The sequence below is a fragment of the Aphis gossypii genome, chromosome X (assembly GCF_020184175.1).
Source record: "Aphis gossypii isolate Hap1 chromosome X, ASM2018417v2, whole genome shotgun sequence".
NCBI lineage: Eukaryota > Metazoa > Arthropoda > Insecta > Hemiptera > Aphididae > Aphis > Aphis gossypii.
The window spans coordinates 12136401-12158822 of record NC_065533.1 but is presented as its reverse complement, the minus strand read 5'-3'; the positions used below and the strand labels follow the sequence as shown (position 1 = coordinate 12158822).

Here is a 22422-nt window from a genome sequence, read left to right as displayed (position 1 = left end):
ATACTCGATTGTCGTAAAATACTTATATTGTACCTACTTATACAATGATAATAATATATAGAACGGTATAAAAAGTAAATCGTTGTTATCAGATTTTTCTTTGTAATATTCGTATCCGATTTATCGTAAAATTAAAGTCTTTTTTTTCCATTTTAACACTGAATATAATAAAAACGTATAAAGAATGATGCGTATAGTATAATCTAATACAAGTAGGTATACAAATCATGGGATAGATCGGTCGTACCATTATAAAGTGTGATGTAAAAAAACATATATATATATATCACATAATAACCGATATTCTTTAGGTAATTGGGTGTAACAGTATACAACTAATAAAAAAAAAAAAAATCTCAAACGTGTACGTAAAATCTTATACTTGGCGGTACACGGCAACGTCTATTATGATCCGTTTCACAAAACTGCTCGTACCTACGCCTTTGTGCACGTTGTATTTTACAAATTATTTCCTCGGTACGGTTTCTGCACGACGGGGACACCGCCGCCGCTGCCGCCGCCGCCGTTTAATGTGAAAATTGTGTGTATAAACGGCCGGGACCGTTTCACGACGTAGTATACCTACTCCAGAGAAATTGTACGCTTACACTATACACTACATAATATTATATTATACACTTTGGGTATAATGATCAATAATTACGGAAAATCTGTGCGACTTGAAACATTATTTCGTATTATTTGCAGTGTGCAGTTAGTACTTATAGTAGGTACAAACTATATTATATTATAATATATACGAACGCAGACGTATATATAGTTTACATCCGTAAAAATTTTAATACCAAACATCACGCGCGAACATAATATTATTACTATTATTATTATTATTATTATTATTATTATATAGCTAAGTGCACGTTGTATTATTTTTGTATGTGGACACATTATTAATGGATAGAGTCAACGTACGAAAAAAAGAAAAACCGTACAATGCGCACTAATGGAACACGCCGCGCAGATATATGGAGTGTATCACTATTATTATGCTCGGCGCCATATTATAATATTATATTTTATTCAACCGCAATGCGTGTGTTTCGCAGTAGGTATAGATAGTTGTTATGTGTGTATATACATACGCTTTACGCCGGTGTGCCGTTTCGAGGTGTATATAAAAAATAGATACATCCGATACACGTAAGTATAAGTAGGCGGGGGCGTATGGTAACGACGTTATGTCGTACGCGTTAAAACACAACGTAATAGCGCACAAACGACGACCGCTGTCGATGGGTACACGCGGTGTATGACAAAAGTCGGACGGGCCGTCTGGTAAAAAAGAGGAGTTAAGGGGATTGGTGACGGTGATTGCCTGTCTTTGTCTAACACACGCGCAACATAAGAATTCAAACGTATTTTTTGTCCAACGTACCGATTGATACAGTAAAGCGATAAGAATTCTGAAAACAGATTTGAATTCGTCGTCAAGTCTACTTGAGAACGGCCAGTCCACATTTTTAATATTAAAATATAACTTTTTAAATAATTGAAATATGACAATTTTTTAATTACTCGTTTGTAATATAATAATTTTAAGATTTTGGCAGATAATATCAAAAATGTGGACTGACCGTTCTCAAGTAGACTTGACAACGAATTCAAATCTGTTTTCAGAATTCTTATCGCTTTACCGTATCAATCGGTACGTTGGACAAAAAAAACGTCTGAATTCTTATGTTGCGCGTGTGTTAGACAAAGACAGGAAATCACCGTCACCAATCCCCTTAATAATACGACAATTTCGACTAGGTACCTACAACATTAGTAATTTACTAATCGACTCGAGGACTCGTCCGGTTTAATGACTCGGCTTACTTTTTTCAATCGATTTAAATGAAAAAATTTTTTTGAAATTTTCGATTTCAATGGTTTTATAAATTTAATTCCTGTATACCTACGTAGTTCTTTTTTTTTTTTTTAATAAAAAACATCTAATATTATTACAACGGTAATAACGCTATATTTTTTATAGAGTAATATTAATCATTTTTTTCCAAACACTCTTTGTGTGATCTGCGCCTACTTATTTCTATAATGACTTTAATCTTATAGCCAGTTAAATTCATTACTAATTGTTAACTGTTGACTTCCAATTTAACTGTCTTGTGCTCGCACTTAACTTGATTTATCTCGAGTTTACTGTTTTCATTAACTTACCAACTTTTGTATATTATGATGTAATTAGACTAAAAACAAAATAATTATAATGCATACTACATTTGACAACGCATCTAACACATATCATATTTTAATTGACGTAACAATTATGAAAATAACATCTGAGACGTGTTTACGGAAGCAGATAACTCGTATACAATATAATAGGCCTGTTTCTCGTGTATTTTTATTTTATTTTATGTTCTAATTTTGCACGTATTGGCTTTTAATAGGAATAATTTGATATCTGTTGACTGTTATCTACAAAAAAATTTTAATACACCACTGCGCAATAACTATAAAAAAATCTTATAATAGATATAATATTTACAAATAGCGTTTAAAATTTAGGAGTGATTCAGTTCGATGTATCATAGCTTCTATGATAAATTTTCTTTGCAGTTGTTTCAACTAGGAAAAAAACAAGAAAATACGGTAAAACAGAAATATTTATGCAACAGTTACGGTTTTCGACAAAATCGATTTTATTTCAATTCATAAAGAATAGCAGCAGAAAACTTTAAATATTTATATAACCTTGAATTTTCTAGACAGTAGACAGGGTATGATTTTTAAATTATTTTGGCTCTTTTTTTAGTTATTTATAAACATGTGTAATTCGCTCAAAAAACTTTAAAATGTACTACAACATTCGTCATAAGCGTTTTCTGCTTATAGAAATTTAAAATATCAAAAATTATGAACGCTTTATTTGTCAATTTTTTTTTTTTTTTTAGATAATCATTATACGTATTGTATTACCTACAACCTAATATAATTTACATTTATAAAAGATTATTGCATATTTTTTAAGTGACAGAGTGTTCTGAATGACCTATGTCGATGTTAATGTGGTTGATGATTTCAGATATTTTTTTATTTATATTTCAAAAGTTGGTCTTTTCTCCGTGGGCGTGAACTTGGCAGGAAAAAAATTTAAAAATTAATTTTATTAAATGATCTAACACTATTTCTGGACGATTTCCAAATGAAAACTAGCTGTTGGTTTTACTCGTTTATAGACATGATAAATAAATATACAAAAATATTAACATTAAATGCTATGATGTATAATGACATTAATCGCAAGCATGCTGTCCGTCGTTTAATACTATGATAAACATATTATAATAATATCATCGATAGACAAGATTAATGGCATACAATTTGTTTTTTCACTATGAACTGTTCATGATAATATTGTTTTTACTATTTTAGTTAACTTGTTTTTATTTATTTCTAAAATATTTTTGACACATAACAATTTTTGGAGGACTCTATAAGCGTACTATTTACACGTATGAACATCGTTTTGAGATAGTTCACCGGAACGTGTATTTTATTTTTAATGTTACTTCAGACCGTATAGTCTTTAGAATACTCATACATATAATATTATGTATCTGTCCGAGTGTCTCGACATGTTTGACGTCAACCTTTGACACTGACTGCGTGTTAACATCCAGATTTTATTTAAATATGTTTTATTTGGTCATTGATTCAATAAAACTAGTACCTACTAGTTTTAATGCTTAAAATATATACACTATTGAGCAATAGCTACGTATGCATTATATACGAGATTCCTCAAACTACACTTGTTATTTCAAAATCTATTAAAGTTTTAAAAAATATTTTTTCACTTGATTTATAGTTGAAATAAAATAACACTTTCTAAGTGTTTTCATTTTATTGAATGGCGACATACATTTTTAATTTCATATTTTGAAGCAGAATATTTTCCGGAGTATTTCGATACAGAAAAATTGTGATTCGGACGAGCAGCTCATGAGTTATAATTATTTAAAGTTTAAGTGAGAGGAGTGGAGTGGAACGAGGATACTCCGCAAATTGTTTGTCTACTACAACTTCGCTCGTCTACACTTTAATACTTATAACTCAAAAACTATTAGTCCCGATTTCGATTTTTATATGTCGAAATAATCTGCTTCAGAACATGAAAACAAAAATGTATGTTTTCGTTAAAAAAAAAAAAGAAAAAATTTTAAAATAAAATGTTTTAGTTCGACCTGAAATCAAAAAAAAATAAATAAAAACATTAAAATAGATTTTGAAATAATGTTGTTCAACAAAAGAATTACCCTGAAGTATACTGTTCAAAGTAGCTTTAAACTGACGTTTTCAATACACTAAATAATATTTAATCAATTACAAATCCTATAGTGTAGACCATAGAATAAATAGATAACCCATTACAAATATGTTTACTTAGTGTGTAATTATCAATTGAAATCAGCTCTTTAGAGCTTATTCCAAAAATTCAAAACTAATCATTTGATGATCAAAAAAAAAAATATATATATATATTGTATGTAAGTACCTATTATTTATGATAAAAAAATTTTGATTTATAGTAATATATGTACAACGTATACATGTGAAACATATGAAATAATAAATTCAACAAAAACACTCGCTCTATTCAATATTTATATAATAAAGTAAATATGTAGAACAGATAATTAATAGTTGTTTAAATACTAAAATTGAAAAACTATTACATGGTAATTATTTTTATTAAAATTAAATTTCTGTTAATATTCCTGATGATTGGACTACGGATAATAGTGATTAATCGAATCGGCTAATGGTCTGTCAGACTACATTATAGTCACAAAATATAACACGAGCCGTGCAACCGTATATACGATGGTAGCATGAAGTGCACGTGCCACCTGAAATATTTTTATTTTTATCACAGCAATACGAAACTTCTATAATTCGTAATAAATAATTTAAAGCAAGATGAACCTATGATGAATAATTTATAATTTGTATCCGTAAAAGCTTCATATTGAATAATACTTTCGTTTTTCACTTCATAGCAATCTTACGACCGACCCCGTTGATTACGATAATAATAATATATTATTATTATTATTACTACTATTACTTTATTATTGTCTAGGGCTCTAGCAGAGTTGTATAGACATTAGACACGATAACCGAGGTTTATTATTTTCAAGTTTTGTTATTTTTTGATGGAATTCTTTATTCGTTCTTGTTTTTCAAACATACAATTAACTATCTGTATTTGTATTTTTTTGGTCATCTGCAATGGTTGTGTTATCTCATTTACAATTTTAAAACACAGTATACACAGGTAAAATAACATTTGAATTGTGTTTATTACCACTGCTCATTTATACATATTAATATAGCACTATTACTATTATCTTCTAAAGTTGTGTTTCGTCACGTTTTTAATCATTCATTTTTTTTGTATATTTTCTTTATTATCTGTCTTTTTATAATATTCTCACTTATGTTGAATCAGCTATGACTTGTTCTACATTAAATTGTATGATTGATACGAATTTTGATTAAATTATTTTATTAGTCATAGTTATATAAGTTTTAGTGTCCGGTTATCGTAAGTCAAAACTGCAGGATATCATAATTGTCATACCTAAAATGCAAAATATAACATGAGTCACTATCACATAAGTATTATATCTCAGAACATAATATTATTATAAAGTATAACTTTTATTTATATTTCTAGTTTTTTATTTTTTACAGATAGGTAGAGTTAATTTTTAATTTAGGTAAGTTTAATGCATAATTCTTGTATATTATAATATATTTATAGGTAGTTAAATTACAAATATTTTTTCATTTTTATCTATCTGATAAATAATTGAAATTTTAAAAATTACATTTTTTCATTTTTTTCCATGAACCTAAAATTAATCTATAAAGCATCAAGTTTATAAATTTAAAAATGATATATTTTAATTTGATATCGTACTTAAAAATGTACTAACTAAAAAATAATAATAATAATAATAATAAACTTAATAACGTCACATGGTATTTGAATAAAAAATGTGTCACGTTTACATTGAATATAATTAAAATAATAAAAATATAATGTATATTAATTAATTTTTTATCACGTCTGGAATATTATGTAAAAAATCCACACTTTTTTTTTTATTAAGCTAAAACTTGTAGATATTCGTGCTCTCCAAAATATTTTTTACACTTACTATGCCTAATATGTTCATATAAACCGAAAGGAAAATTTAGCTTGTAAACTATATTATAAAAGCCAATAAACTAATATTGCTTGTAGGTACATTATAGATACTGAAACCAATATTGACTTTACACATTGCGCGAGGTTAACTAATATTCATAATATAGTCAAGTTGTATACAGCACAAAGTTTGATCAGCCTCAAACAAGTGACCTTTGAAAAATAAAATATTTTAAGAATACGTTTTGCGATAATATCATAAGGGTGATCATATGAAAAATAGATACCTTAGACCAGCGCTGGAACTATAGTAACTAATCCGTTCAGTCGTTACATAGACAATCATTTTGTACTATGACACAATAGTTATATCATACGTCAACAAAATAATAGTCATAAAATCGAAATAATTGTGTATCACATTATCAACATGTAAAATTCAAAATACCAATAGAATTGTTCAATTTAATTCGAACAGTTATATTAGTTACGAATTTGAACATGTATTTCCGTTTAAAACAAATCCATCAACCACCGGTCGACTTGTTATTAAAATATCATCACTACGGCCTTTTACCACGTCTCATAGTTTTCGGTCAATCGTTTGACCGCAGAATATCAACATATAGTATAATAGTGATAATATATATCGTTATTAGCACGCTGCTCTCTACATTTTTAAGAAAATACATATTTTTAGATGTAAATACAGCTTCATGGAAACATGTCAAAAAAAAAAAAAAAATCACCAAGATCTTGACGTAAACGTTAAAAAAAACACATTCATCTTCAATTCCGGCGGAACTCGCAGTAACACGCAGTGGACCGAAGTAGCAATTTCGCCCTACCCTCCTATCTCCACTCGTCCCACCGTTAACACCCCATTTACTACCTTTGTTTATATTTCTCATTGCATTTAAAAACTAAATTTTCAAGAACTATCCTTCCCTTTCGGTCTCAAATGAAAAATATACATTATAAATATGAAAGTAAATTACTCTTCTGACGTTTGTGGGGCCGCCGCGAGACAATTTCGCTAACTTAAAAAAAAATAAGCTCAACAATAATTACACCTTTCACATTTGTAATACATTTATTTTTTTTTTATTTCGTGTTGATTGGTCAACAATAACGATAATTTGAATGACAAAATTCAGCATGACGGTCTGCGGCAATCAAAGTATATTTTGTTATTCTCGTCGTTTATTTTGATAGAACGTATTCATTTCATCTAAAGATTAAAAACCAATTTTATGGATTTTCATTTGAAATTTTAAACGATATTGTTTTTGGTATAGGGTATACAAATACCGCAGTAAAGCGATCCACTCAATAACCTCATTTTCCAAATAGCATATGTCAATATGTCACAATGAATAATTTTTAACTAGTCTTGTCCACTTCAATCAATGTCAATTTCCTGGTAGACTTCAAAACCTGCAATGTATAAAATCCACCGATTACGTTTAAAATAAACATCAAGTGATATATATTCAATATTAATACTCCAGTTTGTAATCGCCTTCATTTCTATTGTATTGTATCCATTCACAGTCAATTTATTTTGGTATATCAGAAACATGTATTTTTCTTGTAATTGTGTTTAAGCTGTAAAACGATGACACAGATCATACTTGGACTATACTTGAACTGCAGTAGGTACTGAACAAACAAAAATAATCCTATATGCTGTTTAGGTGTAGTATTACACGCCATTATAACACAAGTGTCGGTATGTCAGGTATGTCACAGTATTTTGAAACAATATACACATATATTATGTGTAAGTAACGTAAGGTAAGAACAAAGTGAGGTTCTCGGGCATATTGCCCATTCATTTTAAGCAACGTTAAAACATAAAAATAAGATAAATTTTCGGGTATAAAATTGCATAATAATATAGTTAAAAAAAAAATAAAATCAATCGTTTGGTTTTTATCATTCCAAGACACGATATTAAAATACGTATTAAATACGTAGTGTTAATCATTGTTAGTTTGTATTTTTCATATAGGTGACTATATAATAGTATGCATATTATACACAAAGAAATTTTTCAAATATAGTACATTAATATGAATAATATACGTCGTATGTATTTTATTTTAATAAAAATAAAAATTTACCAAAATTCACTATTATCAGTCATATTTTAATAATTAGTAGGTACCTATGTTATTAATTATTATGAATAGATAGATTATTAACATAATATTAGATAATAAAACATTGGCTAAAGTAACATAACAATATTGTGTGCAATTTTCTAATATTTTTCCTCTATATTTAGGATATAAACATTAGAAGATAGGATATTTTAATTTAAAGAAAATGCTTACACTGATGATCTATATTTTTAATATGTTTATAAAATAATATAACCTTTGAGTATAACGTGTATTTTATTATAAGTATTATATGTATAATATAGGTGTAGTAGTTATATTATATTGTTTAGGTTTTACTGTACAAACCATAATTTAGTAAAATTAGGTAATAAATATGACTAGTAAGTATGGGTTCTTACTAACACCCTTAGATTACTATAGTCTATAAGTACTAATTTTTAATGAACTTCTACACCCGTCAACCACATAATATATTTATGATAAACCATAAAATTGCAATTTAGTAAGTAATTCCAAAAACGTTAATAGAAATCTAAATAATGGTATTAGTAGTGTACTTTAAAACAATAAATGCCAACTATATATTATATACTTATTCAATAATTATTTCATCAAAAAAGTATCATTTACTTCTATTAGTTCCATACGTTTTAGTGGAATTAAGATGTAAAAATATGTAAAATAAACATGGAAAACAGAAAGTATTCAAATTTGAAATTTTTTAAAATCATTAAAAAATATTTATAAAAATGTTTTTCAATCAGCCCAATAATATATCATCTAAAAATTTGATTAATACCACGTGGGATACGTAAAAACCCCATTATGGATTTTAATTCACTTTTTACTTATTTAAATTATATGTACATGTATAATATATTATATTATATACAATGGATATTGAATATATATTATGTACGTATTGTATATCCAGAAATAGTATTAATAACTGTTTAGACCATGATTTTGTATAAATTAGTAATTCAAAAATAGTGTAAGTATACTTATACTTACGCTAAACAATAAGTTTTTTGATAATTTTGATAGAATTTGTATTATTTTTTGATTTATTTTAAGTACTTTATATAGCATTTTAAAGAGTTTAAGTACATCATAAAAATTCTAGATTTGTGACTTGTCATATTTTCGAAGTTATATTATTGACATGGCTGTACTCAGTACACGCTTTAACTTCAATGTGCATTAGTTTGAACGCAAGAAAATAATTGTGTATATTATTACAGTTTCACATCACGTCGCGGTTGTATTTTAATTGTGATTTTCTCAATTCAATCGGAACCAAACGAAAACAATGTTTTCGTATATTCAGTCAGTTTCTATAGCCGTATATTTACATTAAAAATAAAAAAATCATTTGTAAAATTAAAGAAGTGAAAATAACTGTAATCAATGTAACAATTATAAATTAATTAAAATATATTAAAAATTATACTTATTTTAATGTGATTTTAATTATAATTTATTCAGAGAAATTATGAAATTTATTACATTAATACAGACAATCAATTATATTACTGAAAGTAACTCCATTAAAAATCTAATACGGTTAGGTACCTAATACTTATTGATTTTTAATTGGTTAATGTATTGTATATTTGCATACTATATTATGATAAATGTTAAAATTCAAAAAAACATCATATTTTCGCAATAAAAAAATATAATTAATTTAGTCGATGAGTAAATTAACCAAGATGTTATAACATTTTGTAAGTATTTTTGTTGATTTAAAAATATTGTTAATAAATGCAAATATTAAAACACTGCTATTCGTATGACATGTTTATTTTCAATAATAACGTTTGTATTACATATTATAATAATTACTTTTGTTTGTATGTTAATGTTTTGTCTTTAAAATGCATACTTCAAGATCTTTTATAAAATAACCGCGTAGATTAATATTGTTCGAATGATATTTTAGCCATTTAGGTGCATATATTTACATATCTTTAAGTGAATTGATTGTTGTTTTAAAGTGGCATAAAATCTCAAATGAAATAAATAAAACTCTAATAATAATAAAAAAAAAAAAACAACCGCCCTCAAAACAGTAACCAATGATGCGTTGAATGCCAATGTCCACATTTTTTTTATGTTAATCAAATACTGCATTTGTTTGTTTAGTAATACAATGATGTAAATGTATACAATGACTCGAAATCACATTTTTTTTTGTTTTTTTTTTTCAATATACAATGCATCGCATATATAATATTATGTATATAAGTATAAGTATAGATTTATTAAGCCAAACATAAATATCCCCGGACGCACTTATCTACTGGCTGCTATATACATATTTTATAATAATTAAAACCATTAAACTATAACAATCGTACCTATTTGAAATCATTGTGACAGTTTAAATCCATTGTTTTTATAATTATATTATATCTCAGTACCTACAGGTACAGTATTTGGTCATTAAAATAGTTGACTTTTATCGACATTCAGAGCCGTGTTAAGGATACGGAACGGCATGCAAGATAAAAATTGATGGCGATGCAAATAATAATATTAAAAGATTTATGCGATACAAAAATATATGATATTATGGATATGATATATGGACATGATGTCTATAATAGTGTTGAAAAAGAACGTAAAATGTGAGTGCTCCGATGCGATTGTTAGCGAAGCACTGCAGTCTGTGTTACATCAAACATTTATTTTCAACAAATCTATGAAATATAATTTAACCAAATATCGTGTTTTATAAAATAGGTATTTCGATAAAACTCGGTAACTCGCGATTCATACTATATAATATAATATATTTCAAATACGGTCTCGAATAACACTAAGTACAGTAAATACTTTGGTTTCACTTATCACTTCCCGCTAATTTTGACAATCTATTTGAAATATTTTCAAAACAAAAGTTTGAAAGACCGACGGTAGATAATTATATACCTATGCTCAGTGTTTTTTACTTTTACCGCAGTATAGTCTACTTTCGTTGTTCGTTATTCATAATATATGCGGCAATAAATGTTCCAATTTTATGTCGAGTGTGTCTAACATGATCCCTGCAATATGCAATTATAATATGTTCACATTTAATACACACATTGTACGAGGGTTTACTACACAGTAGATAAATTGAAGATACGGAAGATACAATTAATATAGGTACTTCACCGTGAACTTGAGTGAATAAAACATTAAACATACAAGTTCCAAAAATATATAAACCATTAAACTGTATAGATACCCTTTAAAATTAGTAGTTACTACACGTTGATTATATATTGAGTTTATATGAAGTTTGTACGAAAGTTCTACCAAAGGTTCTTTCGAACAATTTAACGCAATACATTATTTACGACGAATTCTTTTTTTCGTCTCAATATTCAAAATATAATGGTGAACACGTTTATTCTTTTTTTTGTATTCGTTTTAATTTTATAACGAACGAATTTTTTTTTAAATAATAACCATCTTATAAAAACAATGATTTATTCAATTTCTTTATTTTAAATTACATTCAAATACTTATCATAACTTTGTGTGAACGGTAAAACGATAATATTGGTACGATTTATTACATAGCACAAGCCAAATAAATGTCCAGTAAGATTATTGGAGGTAATAAATTTATATAAGCTAATATAATATTATTGTTGTAGGCTAAAGAGCTAAAATAAGCCGTTAAGTACAAAAACGAAGACCAATTATTTAACTGTACGTCTGTATACGGATATTTAATAAGTTATCTTTTTGATTATATTTTATTTTTTTAAATGACATCATCACGTGGTTGTTGGATTGATGTATTTGTATTTATTATTATTTAAAAAGTAATAAGAAAATATCATTATTTTAGTTTATTAGTTTGAAAACATTTATTCCGTAGAAAGTGCTTAAATTTTAAATCAGCATAACCTCATTTATACATATGTTCACTTACGAGTATCTAAATATTAGTTAATACAGATCAGACTGTTGTATATCTTATATCTCTATACGTCTAACACTATTAGTTACAAACAGTTCATCTTGATAATAAATTATTACTGACGATGATATTTTTTTTTTATTTTTTTTTATGTCTGAGTCTGGTGTCTGTTAGTATAATATGTTGTTTTGTCAAAGAATATTATTGTATTTCAAAAAGGCTTGAAAACCAAAACATTAAAAAAGTTAACAAACGACAGACATTGATGGTTTAACCATATTGACGACTTGATGGTTTTGGAAATGTATCCAGCACGAGGGAAAAAATTTGTTTTAGTGATTCATGAATCATCTCATTTATAGACATAGGTATCTATATATCTTATTATATATAATAACAATATATGAGTTCCAATCAATACACACATTTAAAAAAAATAAAATCTATATCAAATTATTATACTAAGAGTTATAAAAAATGTACAGATTTAAACAAAAATCAAAACATTAAAAGACAATAGCATTAATAAAATTGTAACAACGTTTTTTGAAAAACAAAATATGTGATTACATGTGAATATACTATATAATAGACTATATGATATTAAAAATAAGAAAATAATATATTACAAACGTTATGAAATGATAAACGATTTACCTAGTAGAAAAAAAATATTTTAATTGATGGTGAAAAATACTTTGTGGACGTTTTAAAATACGAGGTGTCACCTGACAGCCAAGATGAATCGTACAGCTATGCAGGATATATTTTAATATACCTACCTATGAATATGACTGGCGTGTGCTATTAATATAACTGACATATTATATACATAATATACATAAATGTATAATTGGCATTAATTTATCAATGCATAAATAAAAAAATATTAAACATAATATAATTATTATTAAATAGTAATAGTTCAATATGATATGTTTAATGTTTATGAAATAAAATTATGGTATTTGTAATGCGTTACCTATATATTATATAATATATGTAGCGTTGGTAGGTAGGTATAATAGAACTACATTTTTGTAATAATATAAATAATTTATATTCATAATTGAAATCCGAATATTTAAATAAACAGACATATTACAAAATATGATATTTCTGGTAAATAATAATCGATATAAAAAAAAAAAAAATCCAAATATTATAGTTAGGTATATTGTTCATAATATACAGAGCTTGAATGAAAATAGATTTTTTTTGTGCTCTAGAACAATGCATTACAAGTACATAATTCGATCCGTGTAACAGATACGTACTTCAAGTGTGAAATTTTTATTTTGCATTGTTTAGCATTTTTAGTACAATTTATACATTTTTCGAGTTCGTAAAGTAAAATTCAATAATTCAAAATAATATGTAAAGAAATAATTTTGTTAGGTTAATGCAATGCTGAAAATTTAAGATACAGAATTTAGTATAATAATATCCTAGTTTTATATTTTTACATGTTTTTAGAAATTATAACGATGTATGGTTGTTGTAATATTACACCAATACAACCTTATATTATAGGTTATGAAAAAGGGTTATGAAAGGGTATAGTATTATTCAATCGCCAATAGGTCATTTTCAAATGTTTTATAGGATTATGAAAATTTCTTAAATGTGTTTTAAAATGATTTTTGAAATAAAATATAAACATTTTCGAGTCATTTCTTAACACGTTGTTTGCCTTGTGACCGCCGGCGGTCACATGGATGTTTTTCCTATAGAGCACACCATTTACGTCGTAGCTTTAAAATGTTCTAAACAGTTTTTATTTACTTTTATACGTTAATATTTGGTAAATTATTAAGTGTATAATATTATATAATTCGTTTTAGAAGGCTATAGGTATAAAGTCCAATTTTTTTTCCTCTACGCCATCAACAAAAATTGTTCAAAATTTATTGGTTCAACGCCACAGAAAAATAAATATCCACATTTACAAATAAAGTATATGATTATGACAGCCCGCGATCATACGAAGTTTAAATAATAATAAGATACGATCACCGACAACCATAAAAATTCTTATTATAACTTTGGTACTATGCGACTATGATAAAGACATTATGTTGTAGTAAATTTTTTTTTTTATAGTAAATTTGTGATACCGATTATATTACGATTCGCATGGTATGACAATAACTACCTACAATACAAATAATTTGTATATAACACAATAATATTATCTTTGTTGTGCAAAGTTCACAAACATGGGGGTTTGGCCATTTGGGAATTGTAATCTCTCCACACAAACGTATTTTTTTTTATTAATTCAAATTTATCAACTTTTGAGGTGTACAACATGTGTGCATTGCAATGTTACGGAACCAAAAATTACAATTATACAGATATTATTATTCCATACAAGATACAACTGAATATATCATGAATTTTGACTATTGATAAATATAAATTTTTATTATATTAGTTTTTGACACTATGAAAAAATGCCTTATAATTAAGCACAAATAGTCTATAAAAACTGTAAGAAATAACCAAATATGAATCCTTTTAATCGATGATGTATCAGTTTCGGATACAATTTTAGGAACTGAACTTGATTCAATTACACCCCTTTGTTATAAATGTGCTGAGTTGACGATTCGATATAACATTATACGAAAAATGCACGCAATGGTGTACTAATACTAATATATTATTATGTTTTTTTTTTATTATTATTATTATTATTAATTTTTTTTTTTTTTGTTAAAAATATATTATCTATGGCCTAGGACACAATAAAAATATTAAATTAAAAAAAAAATCCATTTCTAGAAAATTTATAACATGTTGACTTTGATGACAGTTGTGCAAACTTACCCCTACTGATTTCTTATAAAAAAAAAATTGTGAAAAAGTGATCACGACTATTTCACTTGTAAGAGATTTGGGTAACCTTACACCTGCCACATTTATTTTTTTTTTAGAAATAACTTGTAAATTAAAGGTAGTGCAACTTCCAAAAATAGTCATACTAAATAATGGCATAGATTTTTCTATGTTCTGTGATGGCGGAGACCGTGTAATGTATTTGACATCAAATGTGGATTTGGCGTACTCATATAGTGATAACAAATTAGATTAATATTTAAAATTATAAATATTATGTTTAATTGCTTATTATTTAAAAAATATAAATTTCTTGGCAATTATTTCGATTATACTTCCTAAAAAACCAGTAGATTATTAAATTTCCAAAAGCCGTAACCTTGAGCAGTCAGGTCGGTACACTGTCTAACATATAATATTGCTCCAGGGCAGCATTATATTATAATATCAAAAATGTTCTGATGATACTATATATGCTGTGTAATATTATTTTTGGTACAGTTTTCTCCTGCGAATTAAGTTTGTTCTCATTGTAGCCCCCCATCCCATCCCTAAAAAATAAATCCAAAAGTTTCACCACTTTCATGCTTATAATATTATGTAATATAAGATAAGCTAAGCAATAATGTAACTTATCTTTATTGGTTTTTTTTTTATTTATTGTAGAGTTCTTTAAGAGAGAAAAGTGTTCTAAAATAATAAACAACAGACAATTCTGTCATCGGATATTTTTATCTATTCGATATTTTTATTAAATATGACATTTTTCAATTTTCTCAATAGTTTTTCAACCATTTTTTATTGAGGTTAAGGTAAACCTTCTGACTATTACATAAAATAAAAGAAAATAGAACGTTAACCAATTATTTATTTAAGTAAACAAGTATAAAAACTATAAAAGCCATTTTCCGACAAAACACTATTATTTTCAGCATTACTGTAAATTTTTATGACATAATAATATATTATACTACAAAATTAATATAATAAAAACTACAAATTTAATAATAAAAAAAAAAAATGGATTCAACATGTTGTGTAAAGTTTTTTAAGGGGCTTACCATTTTAATTATGACAAATTACTAAAAGTTTATATTGATAATGGTTTTTTTTTTTAGATTTTTTTAACATAATATAATTTCTTTGTAGGATATCAAAAATTAACATTTCAATACAAGGTTACTTGTATAATATTACTTCACTTTAATAAACATTTAAAATGTTTAATCATAATTTGCATGTTCTTGGAACTGTACGCACTGCTCAAAAACCTCCTATAATATACACTCTACATATAGTAAACCGATCTTTATACTCAGATAAGTTTTTCGAACACTATATAATATGGTTTATCATGATTGGATTTAAATTCACAAGAATATAAATAATAAAATAATTTATCATACGTAGTGTCCTGCGCTAAAATTAACGAAGAGTCATGAGTGCCTAATATAATATACCTGTCCGGTTTTTTCGTACCATAAGATTATGCCAGATACGTATAAATTTATGCGTGAAAAATAAATACCTTGTTACAATAATAATATGTTATTTTCGTTCTGAGGTATTTTTTTTCTTTTTCCTTTTCCTTTTTTTTTTATTTTAATAAACGATTATCACAAATACATGAAGTTAGTTGTAATTGATCAAGCAATAAAAGTTGTCACTGGTTGAAATTTTTTATTCTGGTGGTGAACCGTAACCTGCAAGATAGGACTATGATGGTTATTTCTCAGAAACGTCTACAGGATTTCCACAGAATTAATCACGGCCGAATCCACCATCGAATGATTTACACGGCGTTTGAGTATATTTTACGCCGAATATATTTTAATTAAAAATTCGTAACTTTAATGGAAGAATCTTATGAATTATGTAGATGACTGAAAAAAATAAGAGTCACTGTCATTTCACAGCAGGTTAAAATACCTGTTAAATTCAATTTTTATATTTGTTCATAACGACTTTGGCCGCATGGTTCTATAAAACATTACAAAAAGCATTAATATACGTTATAGAGGTGCAATTTTTTGCTATGGAACAAAGTGTACAATATAAATTTAATGTACTTTTTTATGATTTTCGATCCACTTAAAAATTATTATCCACTTTGGCTGCAAGTATATTTTTATTATAAAGATGATCTAGTTAAATAACCTTTAAGGTTATTTTAATTAAAACCATTTTTTATATTTTAATTTGATTACGAAATGGTATAATTTTTCAATTATTTGTATTGTATATATATACCTATAAACATTGAATCTACTACTTGTTGTTTTTGATATGAGAAATAAATTCATAATTATTGTTCTTTTTGGTTTGTTAATTAGACAAGTAATTAAATTTAAATCATACGAATTTTATAGTATACACATTATTTTTAATTGCATATAGTTACCTGCAGTTTTCTGGATATTTAATGTTTTATAGTTTCTTTGATAAATGTAAATACGTTTTCTTAATGTTCAACTGTAGTACCCTACGAACGCACAGTTGTAAAGTATTTTCGGTTCCTACACCGATCGAGTCACTTACTGGCTAGTTGCTAGTTAGCATTCAATTGAGACATTTCTAACTAGGTATAAATAAATACAATTATTCTACAATTTGTTTCTTTCTATGCATTTTATATACATTAACCAATCTACGTCGTTAATTTGATTGGGTCAAATTTCTCTCTTACCGTGTACAGTACACACAGTTGAACATTAAAAATCGTATAGGTAGGTTGGTATTTTAGGTACTTGATTTGGTCAAATGAAATACACTAAAATTAATTATAATATAAGATTTTTTTCCTCTTTGTGTTATATTTTACCTAAGTGCCTATTTAATATTTTAATTGATTTAGGTCAAGTAGTTGTGCAATACATATTATACTGATCGACGATAATTTTTTCATTCCTTTGATAATGTTTTTATAGTTACTTAGGTACCTACCTACATAATTTTTTTATTTATTTAATAATACCTAATATAAAGTATGCATTTTTTGAAGTTTAAAATGAGAATATTATTATTTAATATATGTATAGTAAATAAGTTAAATTCACTTAAATTTAACATATTAAAGTAAAACTTATAACGGCATGAGCTTGACTTAAAAATCTGTAATCTTTATAGGTACCACCACTTGAAATAAAATGCATGATACGCCTAAAATATATTATACATATTGTTGTATCAAATACCAATCAGTAAGAGTATATTTTGATAAAATCTTCTTATGAAAAATATATACTCCAAAAATATATAATTCCTGTAACCGTATTATTGAATATTACAAATATATACGCATTACATAGTCTGTAAAAAAATACGACAGGAGAACTACACTTTCTACCCGATCCACGCCTTGGTTAGAGTGAGTAAAAAGTACTAAGTATAAAAAATCAATATTTAAAAACGATTTAAAATTTTCAATTGTAGTAAATAAGTACTACATAATATATGCAAAGCATCAAACTATTATTTTCGGTTATTTAACAAAACTGACAGGTATAAAAATTTGTTACGGATGGTCAAAAAACAAAACAGAATAATTAGAGATATTATATATTGCGATGTATTTTATAGAATAATATTGTTTGAATATAATTACGATTAAAATTATTTTAATATTCGAAGGGCATTTTACAACACAAATTTCAAATAAATTAAATCTCATTTTCTTAAATTCATTAATAATCTGGTAACTAAAAATGTGGAAGTAATCGATACTGTTAATAATGTAAACAAAAATAAAATACTTAGTTTGAAAAAAGAAAGTAAGCTAGTAACCATTGTAATAAAACCTTATTCGAAAAGAAGAAAAAAGTATTTTCCGCTCCAAAAATTCACGAAAAGAAAATTAAACGAATGGAATAATGGTTAATATTAATATTGTACCCAATAAATCTTTATTATTTATTCAAAAGTTTTCATTTTATTGTTATGATTTTGTAATTTTGTAAGTCAAAGAAAAATTGATGGTATTGATCTACAAGCTGTTTTGTACAAATTGTTACGTATTATCTAAAAAATACAAGATCAGGCTACTATAAATAATATTATAGGGGAAGTAATCCGCAAACAGTCCCCCCTGCTATCAGTGGCGAAAAAAAAGGCTTCATTAATATTGCAGTATAACAATACATAATACAACAAAGAAAACAGATAGGTAGTTGAAATGCTTCGATGTTCAAACCAAATATACAGCTTATTAGACTTAAATAATATAACTTTAATATATGAAACATAGAAAATAAAATTCTAACCCAAAAATTTGAAAATAGCTAATAATTCGAAAAATCCAGATTCAATCATTTGATTGAATTATCGAATTCGGATATTTATATTTTTTCTTCCCCATTCCTATTATACCTACGTCTACAACTTTTCAAAAATTCTCCAGTAAGCAAATATTATTATCTTCATCATCGTCCGTTCTCCTTCTCTTCGTTTTATTCTGTTGCCTACTGTTCCATTATATTTCATAGTATTATACTGTAGTCACTATTTTAAGTACCTATAGTCATATAAGACCCAGATTTAAAATACATTTAAAACCGTTAAAAACCAGCCAATTACTCAACTTGAAACAATAAAAATTATATTTTTATAAAAATTTTAATAACAATTAAATCAAAAATTTTCAACGAACTATTGCTGGAAAAAAAATATATAATTAATATTGCGACTGATAATAAATAAAATCTTTGAAGACAAAGCTACTAAATATGTGAAATCAAAAATGAAAAATATAACTATTACAAATATTTAAATATTCGTAATTTTAAGTTCGAAATAAATATGACGTACCAATATTGACTAATTAAATGTTTTATTTTTCAACGGATTCTGCAGCGAACCGTTTTCATTATCGTTTGGTAGATAATAACCGTTATCGTAAATAATAACAAAACGACTAACGGGTCGTCATTAAAGTATTAAGAGATGCGACGAAATATTTCTATGTAATGAATATTATGTTATTTGAAATGAAATAATTCATTTTATATTAAATACTTTCTATTATAATTGGTAAAATGTAGAAATCATATATTGGTACAACTTAAAGGAATATTATGTGTCATTGTGGTTAAAAAAAATGTGTCCCAAATATACTTTCATGAATAAAAACATAATTATGGAAAAAAAAAGTTTCGATTTTTAAATAAATTGTTGATATAGGCGAATGAATGCGAAATTCGAAGATTTGTAAAGCTGCGATCGCCATTAAAATAATAAGCCCCCGAAATAAATAAAATAAATACTAACATTATCAGGTGTCGACATGTTGCTTGAGTTTTTGACTGTTCGTGGAATAAAACTGCCATCGGAGATGATTCTGTCCCTCTATTACGTAACGTTGAATGCTATATTGAAATTACAAAAGAAAAATTCCACTCGGAGTCGTTGATAGGACATACACAACTTAAAAGCAGTGTTTCCGAGAATAAACTCAAGGCACGAGGCATCGTTCGTGCATTCGTGGAACTCGATGGAAGTAAAAGCGTCTTCGCCGCATACAGTTAATGAAGTGTCCTTAACCCAAGTGTCAAACAAGTAATTACTAATGTAAAGTTCTTATGAACAAATACACAAGCCTCCATTGCTCGTTAAGGATATTAAAATATTATTTTGTGACCATCCGGAAAAAATGTACCTACCTAGTTAATAATGTATAGTAATAATATGACATATTGTGCGGAATAATTATTCATATTGCAGTTTTGACATGAAAGGCCAAACCAGATTAATAATTCTGTGAATTACTTCAGGAATTTAGAGTGAAAAAAAATTAAGATACTACCAATTTAATTTCCACTAGAACGTAAAATAATTAATCAACTTGTATATTGTGCAAAGCGGATAACTATTAATAAAACACGATAGACATTCCAACTAATAACATTTACAGAATATTATTAAATTCTGTTTATAATTCACACTGTATACGTATACACGTAAAGTCGGTTTTAAAACCTTAAAAATCATATTTTAAATAAAATTTTTATATTTTACGCGCGTGTTATAAGCAAACGTATTTATACGTAGCTATAATTGACAGCAAGAAGTGAATTCGTACTTTATGTAGAATCAAGATTTGCGATTTAAAATATCACATTGAATACATTATGAATCATTATTTCTGTGCTTTATTATATATATTATTTTAACAAATGGACCGTTTGGTTTTTGAGCGTATTTATATCAACGTTATATTAAGGTGGTATAATTACTTATACATGATATACAATTTATATAGAATAAGCAACTAATAGCATCCATGACTATAATATCTCAATGAAAAAAAAAATTATATTTTAAGTTAAATAATGTGTAGGTAAAAGTGTCTATGTAATAATATTACATACATATAGATTTATGTATAGGTACATTGAGCTATTTATCTTCACACCCGAAAAACCGAAATCAATTTTAAATCTTTGTATAAAATAAGATATTACATAAAACTTTTTAAGTTGTTATTATCATACTACCGAGTTCTTTTAAAAATAATTAAAATCAGGTAAAATTCAGTATAATACGGTCTAACACGGTTTCTAATCCAGAAATAAATTTTACTTATCTTCTCTCGTGTATTATATTTAACTACATTAATATCTTAGCTATAAAAGAAAAATATAATAAAATATAATGTAATTGTTAATTGTTAATTGTACCATATATTTATTGAATTGGTATTTTAATATTTTAACTTATAAGCCTCCACATAAAAAAATATTCAATAGGATCCATTATTTTCATATAAAAATAAATCTCTATAAAAATAAAAATCTGCACTAAACGGCTAACGTAGGTAGGTATGCGTATTTTTTTTTTATTATTCATAGTTTGTTTTTCGATTTTGCCTAGTAGATATTTTATTTCATTTTAAAACAAATATTATTAATATCTTGTAATCAACCTATGTAATATTTATCTTATTTATCTTTTATACTGCGTCTCTATTGCCAATTGGCAATCCACTTGGTGGACAGTTTATTAAATAAAGTCTTATTACATGTATACATAAATAATACTTCAAACTCATTGGAAGGTTATTATTGTATTGGTTATTATTAATTAAAAATGTTTTTTTCTTAAAGATTTATCTTTTTGATAAACCTTATTTCCTGCAGTGGGTGACTTAGGAATACGAGATTATCTATGGATGTGAGTGATGTGACAATTTAGATAACACTGCAATGGCTGGTAAACACGAATTTACTACCTAAATATATTTACTATGTAATGTACTATTACAAACCATCAAACTTTTTATCGCTTTGTTATAATGAATAATGTTGTATTGTGTTCGTACAACATAATATAAAAAAATAAAATAAACGAACAAA

The 22422-nt window shown here is 26.2% G+C and overlaps 1 protein-coding gene across 1 annotated transcript in view; it reads left to right on the top strand.

Moving 5' to 3' along the window:
• The window catches only part of LOC114119012 (cytokine receptor-like), a 114901-nt gene that overhangs the window by 11717 nt on the left and 80762 nt on the right, over nucleotides 1–22422 (top strand). The gene's annotated exons all lie outside the window — the stretch shown is intronic.